Raw genomic sequence first — 19527 nt, 5'->3', positions numbered from 1 at the left:
TGTCATAGAATGTAGAAGGGTACATTTGACGGTTCCACTTACTGTTTGTTACTTAAGCCATTGAGCAGTCAAACCCAGGATTGTCCAAAGGCTGCGCAGGCTACAGGACATGGTTATGTGGAGGGGACTCGGTATGTGGAGTTAGATCCTGAAGCCTGGTGGCGAGGAGAGTGAGCAACCTCTCAAAAAGCTCCTTCTGCTGTGCTCTGTCTTCCTCCCTCAGCCACTAGTCATGGTCCAGGGACTGTACTGTCAATCTCTTCCTTCTCTCTCTGATTACCAAGCTGTTCATTGGCTTTAGTCAAAATGTCTAGCATTTCATCCCTCACTCTTCCTTTTTGTCTGCTGGTTGAGAGTCTGCTTCCCGAGGCTACTGGTTCCTTGTCACTGCCCAGCAGAGGTGGAAGGGCCTGCCAAGGAAAATGAAAGAACACATTATTGCCTGACCATGAGGAAAGAAAGACACTTCTACTATTTTATTTTATTCACACAAAAATACCCTGTTGAGAAGCTCCTGCAAGCTGTGCTTCAAGCCATGGTAAGATGCACATACCAAAAGCAACAAAAATCAGTTATAAATCCCGCACAATATTTTCCGGGGGGTGGAGGGGTTCCTAAGAAAAGGATCCCTTTCACTAGCGATGGTTTTATAATCCTTTCAGGCAGGGAAAGCTCTGGAGGACCTTGTGCTGCTGGAGGTGTCTGAGTGGAAGTGTGCTTCCACTCAGGCCAACAGAGGAGAGACATCCATCTGTACTAAGGAGATTTTTCCACATCGGGTGACTGGCCATCATATCTGCGAATGGAGGAGGCTTGTGAGCCACAGAGGCTGCCCTAATAAGTATGCCTTGCCCTGGAATTGAACTAACCTTCTGGAGTTCCTATTCCATGAGAAGTTCGCGTGTGTCACCATCAAGCTATGGGTGAAATTTATGGCACAATCAATAAGGTGCTGATTTTTAGGATGGAAATGCATTATGGCTTCAAAGCATCCGACATTCCTGCACAAATCTGACCGGCAGCCCAAGACTAAATACTTCCTTTGCTACCGTGTGGGCTCATGATATAAATACATCCTCCGCTCCCATTTGGACTGATAGTACAGGCAACCCAAGACGCTTCGGCTGTGGGCAGTCTGAGTGGCTCATATCTAAGCTGTGCTGTTCTTGCAGGAAAGAGAATGTAAGGTTCATAAGTCTAATACCCCAATTCATCTTTCTAACAATAAGTTATAAAAAATTTAATGCTTTTGAACAGTTTTTTCCCCCCATTTCTCAATATCCATTTTGTATCCCATGTGGTGGCAGTGGGCAGAGGGGCTAGGGAAGTGGCGCAGCTTCCGCCCTCAACAGATGTGCACTACGACCTTCTGCTTGGAATAATAATTTAATTGGACATAACCCAGAAATCCTTCCCATTCTTATTAACAGCAAAAAATTATGGAGGCCAAGACATACAAGGCTCTGGCTGCGGTTCTGCTTCTGCTGCCTCTTCAGCTGTGGGCTGCTCCCCTGCATCATCCCCAAAGAGGTCCTCTGAGTATGGACCATAGTGTCAGCACCAGGGTTATTTTGAGTGCTAGATCTGGCAGCTGCAAGCTTTTCTCAGATGGTGCCTTTGATTTTGGGGTTATAAGTATGCCACCCCTGGATGCAGCATTGTGGGCTCTGTTTTTGGTGCAGTTCCCAGCACCTGATTGAATTCCTCATAGAATAGACAGGGAGCTCACTGAGGTGTAGTTCTCATTCCTGGTTTTGTGGTTGTGGGTCTTGAGATGGTTGATGAGCTCCTGGCCATTGGTCAATGGTCTGGCAATGCCACCAGCCTATCCCTGGTACTTTTGTACACATGCTCAAAGGATTTCTTGTGCTTTTGTTGAAGTCATGGGTCTTGTTCTTGTTCTCCTTACACTACAGTTTTACTAGAATACAGCTGTGTTCCTCTGGCCAGCTAGCCACACTTGCTGTAGGGCTTCTTCTTAGTGCTGGCCATAGCTAACACGTGATAGACTGCTCACCTGTAAACTAGTTAATTTATGTGGAAAGGAATGGTTAAATGCTGAGCAGCTGTATTTGAAGAAGGAGATTGCTTCTGGTTCCTGGGAATAGAGTGGGAAGTTTGGGATAGAAGGATTAGGACACACAGGCCTACAGGACTGTGGAATAGCGTTGGCTGATTCTCCAAACATGAGCACAAGCTCAGGTTTCTATGTCCACACTGCAAAATGAATGGGCTTGGACTCACGCTATGGTGGGAATTGGGCTTAGACCCATACTTCTAGGCAGGGGTGAAAGTAACTTAAATGACTTACCGGTACGCTGGAGTCCTGAGCGGGGGTGTGATCTCAATCGGAAGAGGCGTGGCCTCAACCGGGAGAGGTGGGGCCTTTCAAAATTGAAAGGCCCTGGGGCTCCGGCTGTGGCTGGGAGCCCCAGGGCCTTTAAATCACCCCGGAGCTACCAGCTGCAGAGGCGGCTGGGAGCCCCGGGGCTCAAGGGTGAATTAAAGGGTCCGGGGCTCCCTGGAGCACCGGGCCCTTTAAATCCCTGCCCAAGCCCGGCTGCTGGAGCTCCGGCGGGGATTTAAAGGGCCTGGGGCTCCCCGCAGCGGCTGGAGCCCTGGGCCCTTTAAATCATCGCCACGGAAGCCGGTCCAGTCCGGCACAGCGTACTGGCTCTTGCCGGTTCTCCATACCGGACCGAACCGGCTTCCTTTCACCTCTGCCTCTAGGGCAAGGCTGCAGGACCAAGTCTTTAAGAGTTTCTGGCGCACGTCAGAAGCGTTTGTGTGTGGATGGCAGAAGGGGTTGGGCTTAAACCTGTATCTGAACCCAGGTTTACTATGCAGTGCAGACATGCTCTAAGTGTTTTGGTTGTTAGTCAAAAGTTACTCAATGAAAAGTAGATGCTATTTGGCGGGGGGGAGGGGGGGGAGGGAGTTTCACTTTTAATCAAAATGAAACCCATAGAAAGTTTTGGTGGAAAACTTTTGATCAGCCCCAAGTCTTTGCTTTACGTAGCAGAAGCCTGGATTCCCAGAGTTTTGAGAGTCTGTTAATCATATCCCACAGTCCCCTAGGCCTGTGTGTTCCTTAATAAAGTGAAATCAAGGACCACAGACTAATAATTAACATCAAATATTCTTGATGAAGTTAGCAGAAATGCCAAGTAAAAGGAAACAGACATACTGTTACCTTAATAGATATCAAATAATGTACTTAAATAGTTAACCAAATAGAATCACTAAATTTTATATCATTTTTATATTATTAAAAGTTTAATTTAATTTACTTGCTTAAGTCCATACTGACCCTGAGCACTTATTGTAACTACAGACATTCTGGAATAGCAGACAAACTATGTAGAGAATCAATAAGATTTAACTTGTGTGGGAGGATTTCCATTTGGAACTGGTCATGTAGCCTGTTAAAAAGCTTCATTAAGGTTCATTATAAAAGGATTCATCTCTTCCTCCTACGCAGTATTGTGTTTGGCACAAGAAATTCTGAAAACAGTTTGATTCTAGAGTTAGCGTCCACTGAAGTCTGGGTTCTTTCTGTATATGTGGGCCAAATTCAACTTTTGTGTAAGCACATACAACTCACACCAAAACTGGAGTTAGCTCAGTTTATCTAGTTGAAATATGTTCCATGTTAATCTGTTCTCAACTAGTCTGTCTTGAGGGCTTTGGATTCTCTTGATTTCCAAAAGGGTAAGATCAGTTAAATTAGCAATGCTTTAATTTCACCATTGTTGCAGGGAAGAGACCTTTCTGGTAAATTTTTTACTGGTGTCACTTCATCACTCTCTAGAATCCATGCTCAGCCTGAAGTTCATAGATTCATAGATTTCAGTGCCAGAAGGGACCATGGTCGTCATCTGGTCTGACCTCCTGTATAACAGACTATAGAACTTCTCCAAAATGATTCCTAGAGCATATATTGTTAAAAAAAATAGCTGTCTTGATTTAAAAATGGCCAGTGATGGAGAATCTACCAGAAAACATGGCAAATTGTTCCATTGGTTAATTACCCTCACTGTTAAAAGTTTACGCTTTATCTCTGGCCTGAATTTGCCTATCTTCAACTTCCAGCCATTGGGTCATGTTATACTTTTGTCTGCTAAGCTGAGGAGCCCATTATCAAATACTTGTTCCCCATGTAGTTTCTTATGGTGGTGGTCAGTGATCCCTCAGTGTTCGAGGATGATTGTCTTCCATAAAATGAATAACCATTTAGCACTGGTGGATCTGCAGATGGTTAACAAGATGGATCCGGGACCCACAGATCTTGTCACAGTTGGGGCAGACATTTCTCAGTGGAAGGGGCGGATCTGGATTGTTGAGTCAGGCTACAGTGCTTTTGTTTCCTGTCTCCATTGGATCTCCAAATATTGGGATCCTTGCCACAATGTGTTTTTCCATTTTGATTGGTTGAGGGTTTTGGTTTTCCATGAATTTGGATTTCCCATGTATGGGTGTCCTTGAATTGCTTTTTTTTTTGTCTGCCCCTTGTCTGTTGGCCATGGCTCAGTTGTGAGAACATGACCTGCTTCGGGAGTTGATTGAATATGGAAGATGTCTGTGTGTAAATTCTTTTAATGTGGAGACAACGTTGCATACCAGTGTCCACATGGTGCTTGATAGCATGAGGATCAAAATTCAATGGCAAAGAGACCAAAACGATTGGAGATCTTCATCCTGCTGCAGCCTTCACCTGCCTGATATGCCGTTGAGGACTTTGAGGGGAGGGGGGCTATTGGATTGCTGTTCGTCTGGAACCTCACCTTCGACCTTGCTGCCTTGGGTGACCCTGCCAGGAGTGCAAGACTCCCGACGGCATTCCTCTCAGGATCATGGGGGCACTCAAGCCCCACTCCACCACATCAAGGTTGCAGTCCACTGGGACAGAGTTACTTATAGACTGTGATAGTCATGCCGTAACCTTCTCTTTGTTAAGCTAAGTAGATTGAGCTCCTTAAATCTGTCACTATATGGAATTTTTTATAATCCTTTAATCATTTTTGTGGCTCCTCTCTGAGCCCTTACCAACATCCTTCTTGATCTTTTTCTCGCAGAATATGGTGCCCTTTCTAAGGGCTGACCTGTGCCAACAGATCCCTTGTGCAAGGGCTGACTGTGTAGTTCCTAAGGGGTGATGTGACTGCTGGGTGATGTGACTGCTGGCTGGAAGCAGGACCTGCTAGGGAAAAGGGACCAGGCTACCAAAACAGTGCTCTGTGACTCAGAACAGTGAGAAAGCTGAGTGTGCCTGCAAGTCTCTGTGGAGAGCCAAGGAGCGGCCTGAGATGGGCTGTCTGAAAGGAGGCCGGGAGAAGAAAAGCAGAGCTTTAGAATGGAGTGGAGGCCACTTGTATGGTATAGGCCTCTGGGCTGGATTTGAGAGATAAGGGAGAGTCTCTGCTTTATCGTGCTCATTAGAGGTGTGAAATGCATACACCCAAGGGGCCGGACATAGAGCTGTAGTCAGACCAGGATGAAGGGACAGTTGGAGCTGTTGAGAAGCAGTCTGTGCACCAAGTGGGAAAGATTTAGCAGTCTCATTACCTCAAGGACAGTAACTGAAGCAGTGAGAGGGGTGGTAACTTTTTTTACTTACAGTGGGGATGTCTAAACTACAAAATATGTTCAACCTAATGTCAATATACAGCTGCCACAGCAGTTACATCGCTCGCGCGTGTCTACACTTTGCTTCTCGTGTTGGCGATGCCTGACCTCACCAGCAGTGCTTGTACCACTTGAATTGTCAGTGTGGGGCATTGTGGGATTGCTTCTGAAAGCCAGCTATAGCCATTGTAAGCAACTGAATTGACCTGCATTGACGTAACTACATTGACATTGACTCTACGCCTCTTGTGGAGGTGGAGTTATTAAGTCGGTGTAGCGGGCGAGTTACGTCAGCGGGAGTGAAATTTTAGTGTAGATGCTTACAGAGTTAGGACGACATAAGTTGCTTTGTTCTTTGTAGTATAGACCTGGGCAATGAAAGAGCCTTACATCTCTAGAGTCATTCTTTTCTCTCTCTTGACCCTTTTGCAGGCCAGTCTGTCACAGGCCAGACTTGCCTACATCCAGGAGATGGTTGAAATAGATCCCTGCTGTTGTGAACGCTGAGGCTGACAACTTTGGGAGCTGTAGAGTAGCAGCTGGCTGGCATGGTGTCACCTAACTTCACTGGCAGCTGAATCTGTGGTGAAAGACATTGGCAGCTGGTGACCCATCAACAACTAAGGCTGTCACTGTTCCTGACACTAGTTCAACTGAACTGATGTTGCCAGTGGTGTAAAACATTTCAAAACCATACCCAGCAGAGATTCAGCCATTAATTTTAGGTGTAGTAAATCATTCTACCTTGCCTCACCTGGCTTAAAGCCCTGGTCATAATTGTGGAACAGAAGCAACACTGTAGTGTAGGATGTACAGCGGTGTTCCCTATAACTTCCTGTTTTATTTAATATGTCTGTGTTATATTGACACAAATGATCACAGGCATCTTCAGTCAGCTATTGTCTGTGTCCCAAATACATTGTGTCTGTTGCTCTGCATAGCTTCATTAGTTTCTCCTGCCACAATCTTGTAAGTTTTCATCACATGTAATTCCTGTCTGGATTGTTTGGTCCATGTGTGCTGCGCTAGTGACTGTGGTAGGCAGGATAACTGGCTTGGCTGGAGGTGTGAAGCTGAAGCTAGCTGTCTGCTTTTAAAGGTGCCTGGTTTATATTACTCATTAATATTTATTCTGCTCAGTGCTAATCATGGATAGAAACTGATTTGTCAAATTAATGGAGATTAAGACCTTTCATAAAAGCTTTTGTTAATTTCAGCAAACAGTACAATACAAGAGTAGTCGTTGAAAGCAACTGAAATGCTCTTGTTCACACTAATGCTAAACAAGTCAGTGCTGTTTTACTTGTTTCTGCTCCACCTTCCTGCCTTCATTTTGTGTGACTTCTCTGATGCCTCTTATGTTTCCTTTGTTACCCTTTTGTTTTCACCCTCCAAAAATCCCTCCCCTGAGTTTACAGCTGAGTTGAGTTTTTATAGTGGCCCAAACTAACACTAGGCATTTCCTTTCTGTACAGAGCAAGAGCAAAGTAGTAGAGACTCGATTCATATTAGTTTTGCTTTGGTGCTGCTGTTACGTAGACAAGAAAAAGTTAGACATCAGCACCCCTGTGTAAAACATAAAGCCCTATCATAAGAAAGAAAATTTTGCCATACAGTATTAGCAACAGTCTGTTATTCTTAGAACTATAGACTCAGGATCCAGAGGGGAGCAACAAAGATGATCAAAGGGATGGAATGCAAGCCATATGAGCAAAGGCCGAAGGAACTGGGTATGTTTAGTTTGGAAAAAAGGAGATTAAGGAGGAATATGATAGCGGTCTTCAAATACTTGAAAGGCTGCCATAAAAAAGATGGAGAAAAATTATTCTCTCTTGCCACACAGGGCAGGATGAGAGGCAATGAGTTCAAACAACAGCACAGCAGATTTTGATTAAATCTCAGGAAAAACTTCCTAACTGTAAGAACAGTAGGACAATGGAACAAACTGCCTAGGGAAGTCATGGAACCTCCTTCACTAGAAGTTTTCAAAAAGAGTCTGGATAGCCATCTATTTTGGGTGGTTTAGATAAACAAATCCACCTTGGCAGGGGGTTAGACTAAATGACATTTGTGGTCCCTTCTGACCCTATGGTTCTATAATTCTCTGATTGTAGAGATGTATGGCTGGAAGGGATTTCAAGAGGTTATGTAGTCCATCCCCCTGTGCTGAGAGAGGAGCCAATATACCTAGCCATCCCTAACAGGTGTTTTGTCTAACCTAAAATGACGGGGATCCCACAACCTCCCTTGAAAGCCTGTTCCAGAACTTAACTATCCTTGTAGTTGAAAGTTTTTTTCCGAATATCTAACCTAAATCTTCCTTGCTGCAGATTACGTCCATTACGTCTTATCCTACTGTTGGTGGACATGGAGAACCAAACTGATCACCATCCTCTTTAGAATAGCCCTCAACTTATTTGAAGACAGCTATCAGGCCCTTCCCCATCTTCTTTTCTCAAGACTAAACATGCCCAGTTTTTTAACCTTTCTTCATAGGACGTATCTTCTAAGCTGTTTATCACATTTGAGCTCCCCTCTGGAGTCTCCAGTTTGTCCACATCTTAAAATGTAACACCCAAAACTGGACACAGTACTGCAGCTGAGGCTTCACCAGTGCCAAGTAGAGCGGAACAATTACTCACGTGTCTTACATGCGACATTCCGTTAGTACACTGCAGAATGATATTTGCCTTTGTTGCAATTCCATCACATTGTTGGCTTGTATTCAGTTTGTGATCCCCTTTGACCTCTAGATCCTATCACACGTTAGAATGAAGGCTACAACTGCCACATGGCACAGACAGCAGTTTGTCCAGAAGGTTCAGTTAGGCTGGCTCAGTTGCAGTTGAAAATTGTCAAAACTCTAAAGGTAACGGGACTTGATCTTGGCTTTTCACCATTCAGATAGAGGTACTTCTAGCTTCAATCAGAATTAAGACTTAAAAGTAAATAACTAGATTTGACTGCTTAGTGCCAGAGATCTGGATGTCCATGTGGGTCTCCCCTTCTGCAAAATGCATCAGTACTTAAAGCAGAAACTTGAGAATGGTTTGGCATATGGGAATGAACTGAAAATAAGTGGCATGAGGCGGGGGTGCGTCCTGTAGTCGCTTGTAGAATAATTTAAAAAGGCCGTGTTAAAGCTGAAATGGACTTCTTAAGTGTTCTTGTTGACTATTCTGTAGGATTTAGTTGGAGCAGGGAATTAAGGTGAGAAAATACATAATAAAAAACCATAGTGAAACTGTGATATATGTGTAATAGCAATTGGACAACAAAATTCCCCTGGTAGATCACTTCAGACCACTTCAGAGATCTGACTTGGTAATCAAAAGGATAAATATTTTTGCTATGGTATAATCACTCTGGAAATAATGTTTTCTGTTTTTTGAAAATGTATATTCACATCCAAGACGTTGTAGATGTTATGTGGACTTGAATTATATCTGGAGAGTGTAAAATTTGACATTTTTCCAAACTTTGTTAGCTTCAGAGGAGGGGTATAATTATCTTTGCTGCTTGTGTGCCTGTGTAAACGTCTGTCATAATTAACTAGCTTAAATTGTTTCAGGTCAGATGTAATTTCTCGTTTAACAATATGCTTAAAAAGAGTTTGTTTTAAAGACGTTACCCCCAATTATTACAAAATGATAGTCCAGAATAATGAGTTAGCATCACAGAGTTAAACTGGATTAAACCCTTTGGATGATGGGGCTATGTTTTGTGTGGGTCAAATGGAGGCCTTTCACAAAGCTCCTAACTTCTCTTCAGTTGGTTGCTTTGGGTGAGTTGTGAGCACTCGGTCATCCAGTCCTATGCTTTTCAGGTTGAAAAACTAAAGAAGGGGCTATTTTTTTCTCCAGCAGACTGTTGGGAGCAATGGTTTGCTCCTGTAGCATGAAGTGCAGTTAAATATTTGGCATTAGGGAAACTCAAAACAAAAAGTAAAAGGCATTAACATTTGCTAGACCAGAAATAACTCTTTAAGTATTTGTATGTGATTGATATCCCAACATAGTGTCCAGTTTGTTTTCTTTGACTAGACTGATACAATATGCTCCTGGGGGGAGATGGACAGTATTTTGCGTGTCTTAGGAATCAAGTGCACAGGAGGGTTCTGACTGATAGCATATCCCCCTCTTCAGTGAGTGTCTCAGTTATGGGGCTAGCTGCACATCTGTCTGGTCTCTTTGAATGGTTCCTCCCTTCACCTTCTCCCCCACGTTAGGGCTCTCGCCCATGCTTGTCTCTGGGTGGAATTTCTCCATGCTTCCATTGTTAGACCATACACTACCCGTGTGTATCAACCACTTATTACTGTGCAGGCCTGTCTGTGTTTGGGCATCTGCTTGATCTTCCCTTGGGAACCTCTGACCAGTGATATTGACCAACAGCTTTCTTAATACCAAGAGTTTTTAGTTAGCATTTGGAACAAAGCATTAGAGAAAACTGAAAACAGCCTATCAATATTTAGTCTCCGCAACAACCTACCCATATTTAGGGTGAGCAGACGTCCTATTTTTAAAGGGACAGTACCATCTTTAAGCCCTCCCACAGGTGTCCCAACTAAAAACGGGCAAATTGTCCCTTATTTTCTGTCTCCCTCCCATCAGTACTGGTGGGTCCTGCTGCTGGCCGGATCCCTGCTCGCCAGCCATCTGCTCACCAGTGGTAAGTGGTTGGGGGAGGGGGGTCCAGTGACCAATGATAGGGGTGTGTGTGTGTGTGTGCAAAGCTGGTGGCAGGGTGAAGCTGCAGCGTGTGGGGCCAGCTGCTTCCCCCTGCTGGTCCATCAGCGCAGTCCCTGCTGCATGCTGGCTCTTGGCTAGCAGGGCCCTGCTCCCTGTCCTGTTTCTGGACAGCACTGGCTGTGCGCTGCGAGGTGCAGTGGCTGATGAGTGTGGGCAGGCACCAGGCAGCGGCCGGTTACATGTCGCCTCTGCTGCCCACCCATTGGCCCTTTACGTGCTTCCCCTCTCACTGTCCCCTCCCTGCTTTGCCCCTTCGCTCTGCTGCTCCTCTATATCCCCCCCCCAGCAGGGCACATCCTGCTCCCAGTGCTGTGTGGAGAACCAGCCTCTGGTCAGAGCGCTGAGCTCACCAACAGCCTGGCTGGCAGACTCCTTCCTTCCCCCCACTGCCTCTGGCTGGGCTGGCATCCCGGGAAAGCCCAAGACCCTCCGGCCCGAGGTGCTGGCTAGGAGGAGCCAAGCTCTGTATGTGCCAAAGCCCCGCACAGCACTGGCACGGGGAAGCTGGTAAGCTCTGGACTGGGGTGGGAAGCAATTTCCAGCCTGTTCCCACTGCGAACTTGCAGGCTCCACAGTAGCGCGCCCCTCCCTCCCCCTGACAGGGGCTTAGCACCCTCTTTGTCCTCCCCAGGGAGCGCGGGGCTGCTCCGTCCCCTGGGAACCTTCCCCTGCCAAGCCACCTCTCTGGCCAGGTTCACTGAAGCCCCTGCAATTAGGTTTCCTGGGTCCTGGTGCACAGTGCATCCTTAAGGCTTAACCCCTTCCTGCCTGCACTGTAGTCCTGCCTGTGCTGTAGCTGGGAGGCGGCTGGGTTATGTCGGTGGCCAGCAGCAGCCTGGAGGTGTTAGCTGCCTTTCAACACTGTGCAGGCAGAAAGGGACAAGCTGCTTCCTGCCATGGGGGTGGGGGGAGGGGTGAGACAAGAAGCGATGAGCTCTGCAAAGACAAGGGCCAGGTCATCTCCCTCTTCCCCCCGCCCCCCTCTGGCGGGAATTAACTCCCATCCCTTCCCTCCTGCACAGTGCCGAAAGGCTGCTGCTGGCCATCTTCTGGTGTAAACCCTGGCAGAAATCGGGGTGGGGGGCATGTGACCCTGTGTGCCCCCCACCCATGTGTTGCCTCGGGAAGACGTGGCACCAGGTACTAGGAGAGACGGGCAGGGAGCGGCTTGGGTCGGTTGGTCACCGCCTCATGTGAGAGAGATATACGGGAGTGTGTGTCACTTCTCCCTGTGTGTGTAGGGGGGAAGGGGTAGGGATGTATGTGTCACCCCTCTCTTTGTGAATCTTAAAGCCTTAAAAATAAGAAGGAAAATAAAAAGAATCCAACTACACAGTATTTCTTTTTAACGGGGGCTCAGTCAACTTGCTGTTAATTTGAACATTTATACTGCATAGCTCTGATTGCCGTTGAACTCACTTGAATACAAGTCATTTTACCATGTGTCCTGTATTCAGCATAGGGAAATATGGTCACCCTACCCATATTTCATCTCCACTAATCTAACGCTACAGTAAAATATAAGTTAGATATAAAGGCTTTCCTGTTAGATTACAAGAAAGCAACTGAGACAGCTCACATGTTCTTGAAAACCAAAGGTGGTCCTATGATCCATCCTGGTCTTAGTTGGCAGCTCACCTGTTCTTTTAGCTCACTTGCGTTGGCTATCTTGTATATGAGTCTCCCTGGTGGAAGAGAGACTGATCTTGCAGAGGGAATCCATCGCACGCACGCACGCACACACTATCTATCTATCTATCTATCTATAATATAGCTTCTTTTGTTTCAGGGCCCATGTGTGATGTTTCCTAGTGCCACAGGTGGGTTTCTCCTGGCAGACCCTGCTGGCTGCATGGGTCATCAGAGGATGATACCTTGATGGTTGCTCCATTGTTTGAGTGGCTGGACCAATGTGGTCTTAATGGACTGAAATTACTGGCTGGCTGGCACTGTCTCCTCATCGGTGAGGGGTTATCTGTCAAGGAAGGGTGGGACTTGTCAGTCTAGCACAGTCTTAAGAATCAAGCACATAAATAGCATTTTGGATTCAGATGAAAATATGCTATGAATAGAGATACACGTTATGTATTGTCACAATGAATATTCTCATTTGTCATTTTCTCTTCTATTCTTCTGTCTCCTTCCCTGAAGCAGGCACTCCGTATCACAACAATGTAGCATGTCTGGTCCTTCTCAGGTGCAAGGGGAGATAAGCAAAGCAGACACCAGTCCAGGATAGTAGCTGTCATCAAGAAATAGTGTAGCTAAGCTGCCTGTAGGCTCAGCACTGCAGACATTCAGTGTTTGACTGCTTGTTAAATCAAATGTGTGAGGAGGAAAGCTGGCCTGAGGACTTGAGACAGAATGCGGCTCACCAGAAATTGTTGTAGGATGTGGGAGGATGGTGTCCACGTATGACAGGCCTAATGGAGGTTGGTCCTTCAGATGCAGACATGCTTAGGCAATGCACTGTCAATTTCACTGGCTTAGTTGGCTATCACCTGCTTCAGGTGACCCAAGTCTGTGGAGCTTAAAAAAAAAAGATATACTAATTTTTGTACAATGGACAGGAACAGACCTTGATAAAGGGGACGTGTTTTTCAAGGAGACATGGTTCATATGTTCATCTTGACTTTATCAGTGACCCTCAGCTTAAAGGAGAGGTTTTATGATTAACATCCGGGTTCACATTGTTGCTGCTGATCAAGAACTCCCCAGTTAGTGTCCAGTTTTCCTTCCCTTTACACTGAATAGTACCTTACTTGGTGAGTAGTTGCACTGAAATCCGTGGAGCTAATTAAGAAAGCTGATGTTAAACGTCATTAGGGTGGCAGAAACAAACCCTTGAAGATGGAGCATAGGAGCAAGTACCTCCTTGTCTTCCTGGAACAAAGACTTTACATAGTCTATCGTGTTGATGTAGTTTTAGTGCGTTGGGATCCACTAAAGGAGCTACACAAATGGGAAGTTAGTTATTACTACTGCAGTTTTTTCCTTTCACCTTTTGAGGTGTACTCAGAGGAACAAACTTTGTGCACAGCAGCGTAACATTTCAAGGAAAAATGTTAGTTAGTAAGTAATCCATTTATCTCCTTCTACCATTTTGTATAAGGCTTGATTTTTGACCTGTGAAGCACCAGCATATTTATATCTGTACAGAAGTATCACATTGAAGAGAATGCAGTTTATAGAGCTTAATTATTTAAGATTTTACTTTTGAAGCATTCAAGTGGGTTATTCCTTGTTAAGGTCCAATGTACTGCAGCTATTTTTAATTACTGCTATCCCCGTCTAATGCTGTTCTTTTAACTAACTTTGTAGAAGCTGTTAGCTTTGAGGATCTAAACCAGCAGTGACTTACAATAATTCCTCAGATATGGGCCACTGAATCTTTTAACAAAGACGTAAATATTTTAACTGCCGAAATGCCATGTTGTGGAACGAAATATAATTGTCTATTTTGTATTGTTAGCTCTTTAATTGAATCACAAAATGTTTAGATTTGTTCAGTGTTCTTTTTGTATTAGGCTATAGCTACGTTACAGAGATTATAGCGGCGCGGCTGTACCAATGCATCCTGTGCCACTGTAGCACTGCTACTGCAGAGCGCTCTAAGCCAATGGGGGAGAGAGCTCTTCCATTGACTTAATTACTCCAGCCCCTGCGAGCAGCGGTAGCTATGTCCGCGGAAGAAGCTCTCCTGACAACATAGCATTGTCCACACTGGAAATGTGGGTGTAACTTACTCTGCTCAGGGGGATGGCTTATTCACACCCCCGAGCAACATAACTTATATGGAGGTAAGCTGTAGTGTGTACATAGCCTTAGAAGCAGGGGAAACAGACAAAAAGTGTAGTGATGGAAACTTGAATTGGTTTACTTTCACTTTGCACGTGGTGGCTCTACTTTGAAATACACAACTAGCCTAGAGTAAGCTGCTTACAGGACAGTGTGTGGGAAAAGCTCACTGGAATTCTAGTTGCTGGCTTCCTGCTATGGATATTTGGTGTAAGCAAATGCAGCACCATGGCATTTTTGACTGTATTGGCTTTTGAAAATGAGAGTTCAACTAGAAAGCCAGAACCTATGATGATGGTGATAAAAATAATTGTAGGTAGTTTCTGGATTTTGGTATCTTAAAGTAGTGCACCTCTGCACTTTCTGCAAGAGGCATCAAAAGAGCAGATTACTTGTGATGTATCACACCGATAAAAACAAGTGGATATTCATATGGAGTCTGCTTGTGTTCAGCCTGTAGTTCAATCACTTTCCTGTTTTAGAAGTCAAAAGTGCCCCTCCTTGGGGACTAGGTCTATTAAGATAAACTAAACTTCAAAGTTCCACAACAAAATCCATTCCTAACTCCATACAACACCAGGTTTCTCGTCCTCCTCCCTAGCCTCCCTGCCTGGAGAGCTTTGCAGTCTCTCCCCTTTTTGGTCAGGTCTCTCCCTGGCTGACACAGCTTGCCTGGTCTCATGGTCTTCCCTGCAGGAGCCTTTCCTCACACTCTGCCAAAGCTTTCTGAGCTTCCCCCTTCACTGCAGTCACCTGCCCTTTACAGGAAATGAGCAACCAGGAAACCACCTGATAAAACTCAGGTATACCTCATTCTGTATGCAGGGTTCGGTAGGCCCAGCCCTGAAGGGGAAAGTCACCCTGTTACATTGTGCTGTGTGTGTCTTATGGGGCTGTGTTAGACTAAGGCAAGAAATTAGTGATGTAGAGTAGAATCTTTGGTGGACTAACCTGGCTTTATAATAAATTGTCTTCACTTTCTAGTGATATGATAGCTATGGGACTATTGATTGAATATGGAAAAGAGTATCTCAAAAGGGAGGGTCATTTTTTGGCTCTAAAATGCAGGGCTTTGGAGTGGAGCCCGGAGCTGGAACGTGGAGCAGCTCTGGAGCAGTGGAACTGCAGGTTTTTGCCTGGAGCTGGAGCGGAGCCGGAGCACAGCTCCAAAGCCCTGCTAAAATGTAGTAAAGCGCCCAGTGTAAGCTTAGCTGCAAGAATCCCTAGAAGTACCACTGTGTGTTTGTAGCACCATGTTTCTAAAGATGCCTCTAAGATGTGAAGCTAACCAGTTTGGTGTTACTGCCAACAGTGTGTTTTATCATGCCTGTTTCTGAATGTACCCTATGTTAGTTCCCCAAGCATTCCTCTGGTTCTTGAAACTTGCTACATCCAATTTACACAACATTAGTTTCAAGCCAATCCTCAGTTCATGGGTGTTCTGTAATCCCCCTGCATGCTCAACTGCTTTGATGCATTAGCTAAAACAAGTGCAGTTTCATGGTTTGAATTTATGGTGAGAATCAAGACTGCTGCTTAAATGAGACCTTGGTATTGACAAATTTTAAATGGCCCTTCATTCCTTTTGATCAATTTTTAGTACTAAAAGCAGTGCACTGTTAACTTACTTACTGGAAACCCTGAGCTTCTACACAGTTGTTAAAATAATCTTAAAGCCTTACTGTAATGCCTATAGTTCAGTTGACTCTTTGCTTCACTCATGGTAAGGGTTAAATATTATGAACAATGTACATTTATCAATTGAAATGTGAAGTAAAGGAGCTGATGCATGAGTCTTCAGTTCCTTCTCTTTCTACTACAAAAGACAGAGAAAATTTTAATGCAATTTGACTTGGAGGTTATGAAGAAAAATTTGTCTCCCTCCTCCTTGTAACAACCTTTTATGTACTGGTTTAACATGAATCCTTCCCATCTGCACATACACAGAAACTCTGGATTGGCAGTGGTTACCAGTGAAGGGGAAAGCTTTGTTCACGTAACCGCTTACATACATGTTGTGTCCAGTGAAATTCAGGGTGGAATATGGGTACAGGAACTAAGTAATCTTGGCACTGGGGTTCCTGAAGTGGCCTTATTATTTATGTGTTTCTACCATTAGTCACTCAGTAGTGAAATGTGTAACTTGGCATTTTTGATGGAGATTTTTGACCTTGTTAAAACTGCTTGCGTAACTTGGTTCTGTGTCTGCTCTACCTTCATTTTAAATGCACTCAGCAGCAAAGTGTCGTCATTCCTTTTCAGAGAAATAGGTATGTTTTGTCCTACCATATTTAATACCCTGTGAACATAGTTAAAAACTTGATTTTTGTTGTAAGTTGTGGCTAATTTCATTCACCACCTAAAAAGGTGTAAGTCAGCTAGTGTAGAATTATCTTTCTGTTCAGTCATTTCTTTCTTAGCTGGCTTCGTTGGCTGCATCTGGTCTACCATTAGTTGGGCCTTAATTTAATTGTCCGAGTGTAGGGTGAGAATGTGAAACACATGCCTGGTACACGACCTTCTATTCTGTTGATGTTGCAATCTCAGCAGTTGTCTGCTGTAAGCAAGCAACTGTGGCCCAAGGTAACAATTCAGATATATTCATGCTCTTTCCTGGCAGATAGAATTGAAGCAAAATACCCATGAAAAACTGGTTGCTAAAGATCTCCTGAACCACCATGTCCATATGCTCTGTGCTGATAACAAGCTTTCAGAATGTGTCTGTAAATCTCCCATGTGAAACGATTTACTGGCAGCCTGACTGCTTGGAATATCCGTATTCTAGAATCCTGACTCTCTCCCGGCCCCAGGTTGTTCTGAGCGATGGAAGGATCATTCAGAGGCTTGAGTAACTGCATATAGTAATATGCAGCAACTTTGAGGGGAATATAGCTTGCGAAACAGTTCTCGGACCATGTCCTCTTCAGAAGGTCGTCTTTTAACCATGGATGGTATATGATATCGGGGTACTCTTTAAAGCCTCTCTCTTATAGGAATAAGATCTGCTTTCTAAACTACCCATTGAATGTTGTTATTTGCCACCTATGGTCATAGCTCTTCCTGCACCTGTAAATGCCATATCTTAAAAAAAACTTGCAAAATTAGACACCTTGGTGGTGGTGCTGCAATCTGATTATAAGAAGCAGATTCTATTTTATTTTAGTTTAATTAACTAGAATAAAAATGGAATGTAGACGAAAAGCAAATTCTATTAACTGGGGAGGGAAAAAGACCTCGGTGGTGCATAATTTCTGCGGTCTATATGGAAAAAACAGTAGTCACTAAGTGCCATAGCACAGTTCCATCTAATCAAGGCTTCTGTGTTCATCCACTGTACCTTATTTAAATAACCGTATAAGCAAAATTTGATCGTGTGCCTAACTGAATAACTGCATATTCTAATATGTCAATGTTGCTGACCCTGAAAAATGTATTTCTAAACAATAGAGATAGCAGAGGAAGTGGATCGAAGTAGTTACTAAAAATATGCAATATTTCTATTCACCAGGAAATGGATGACATATTAAATGGGTTTAAAAATACTTCAGCTGAAGGAGCAAATCTCATAAACTTTTGATGTATTGCACTTCCTTGTCCAGCTTCCCTGAGAAACAGAACAGTGAGACACTTCAAATTTGCAGTTGAGTTAAAGCATACAACCATTCCTGCTTCCCCTTCAATGCAAATTCAAGTTACTTATGGTATTAAATGTATTCCAACTGAAGTTCTGCACAGCTATACATCACTGACCATGCTTCAAGTGCGATGTTTAGCCTTAACTAACAGTGATGCTGGGGAGGGGAGAGGAAGGATAATACTGAACATTTCTTCTCTTTTGCAAACTCTGCCACCCTAGAGATAGTGGTAAATACCATGCTAACTTGGTGGTTTAGGTCCAGACTAAAAATTACTCAAAGTATTCACTGTCTAATGTACTCTATCTTAAACTACCATAATCCATTTTGCCTTCATTTGAAGTCATATAGCAACAACTAATGAGTCATTAACCCATGCTCTGTACAAGGGATTGACGTATTTTTCCAGTTCATCACAGTTACCTTTTGCAGCACTCAAAAGCCAATGTGTCAGGCCAGACAAAGAAATAGTATTATCCCAAAGAAGGGCATACAGATGTTTCCATAGAAATAATCACGGTCAGTTCTGCTGTTCTTATGATAGTGCTTCCTTTGCTTGTATGTTCTATTTCTTTCTTCACCCTTCACCTCCTTTCCTCGTTCTTTCTAGAACATAAGCTCTTTGGAGCAAAGATGGCCTTGCTTATATCTGCATGGTGACATCCAATATCGAGTGGGATGGGGAAAAATAAAGGGCAAGCTCTCATAGTGTATATAACAGTAACTTTATAGTCCCCTACATCCCAGTGTTTGGCATGTGATGTAGCAGGAATTTGATGCAGTCAAATGGGATTTTGTAAACTGAACTCATTTCTGCTGAGTTGTTCTCATCCCATAATCCATGGAACCTTTCCGTAAGTCATAATAGGTAGTGGCAAGCCAACTTGCATGCTTGTAATAAATTATAGCCAGCCCCATTGAAAAAGGGACCACGTGACCTGTACCTCTTCATGTTAATTAGATTTAAATGATCTATTTAGAAGAATGGACTCTATTCTAACTGGCTGTTTGCAATATTTCACAACGGTTTTGAATCTCCATTGATGTTTCCTTGGAAACCGCCTGCAAAGACTTAGTTCACTTGGAGGAAGGCAGGAGAGGGAAGGATATGCCTGTTAAGTACATTCTTGTTAAAAGACTAATGAAATGGATCCTGAGAGGTGCATGAACAGGTTCAGTTTAGTTTTTACAGTAGAGTAGCTCTCCTGAATAATCACTGTAGTGTTACCTGAGGCCTTTTGTTAGAAGAAGTGAAGCCTTTTAAAAGTATTTTATGGCTCCTGTGAAGTATCCACCCTTACTTTTCCCTGTCTGCACGAGCTGAAGCTTATATGGCACCTGCGACCTGAGGATTAAGTTTACTAGCCAGGGCAAATAAAACTGGTGCTATTGGTCATGTCCCAGCAATTTAAAGGAACAAAACAGTTGTGCACTGGTTTTAATTGTGATTTAGTCAGCTTATGTTGAATTACTGTAACTGAAAGCTGGCTGAATGGAAATTTCTGCTCTGTGTATTTGACAAATGCCTTTTGTATTGATGGTTGCTGAAGACTGATTAGCTGTAGAACACCACAAATATTAATACAGTGTTAGATGAATTCAGGCAAAATTTGTTGAATAAACTATTTGCCGGATACTCTTCCACTAACACGACTTACTATAATCCTTGCTTTTGTTACTTTCTTTCCCTTCCTGTCTTCCTCCTCCTCTTACTACTT

Source organism: Terrapene carolina, unplaced genomic scaffold (assembly GCF_002925995.2).
Source record: "Terrapene carolina triunguis isolate 2854851 unplaced genomic scaffold, T_m_triunguis-2.0 Scaffold67, whole genome shotgun sequence".
NCBI classification, from domain to species: domain Eukaryota; kingdom Metazoa; phylum Chordata; order Testudines; family Emydidae; genus Terrapene; species Terrapene triunguis.
Note: the sequence above shows the minus strand (reverse complement) of the source record.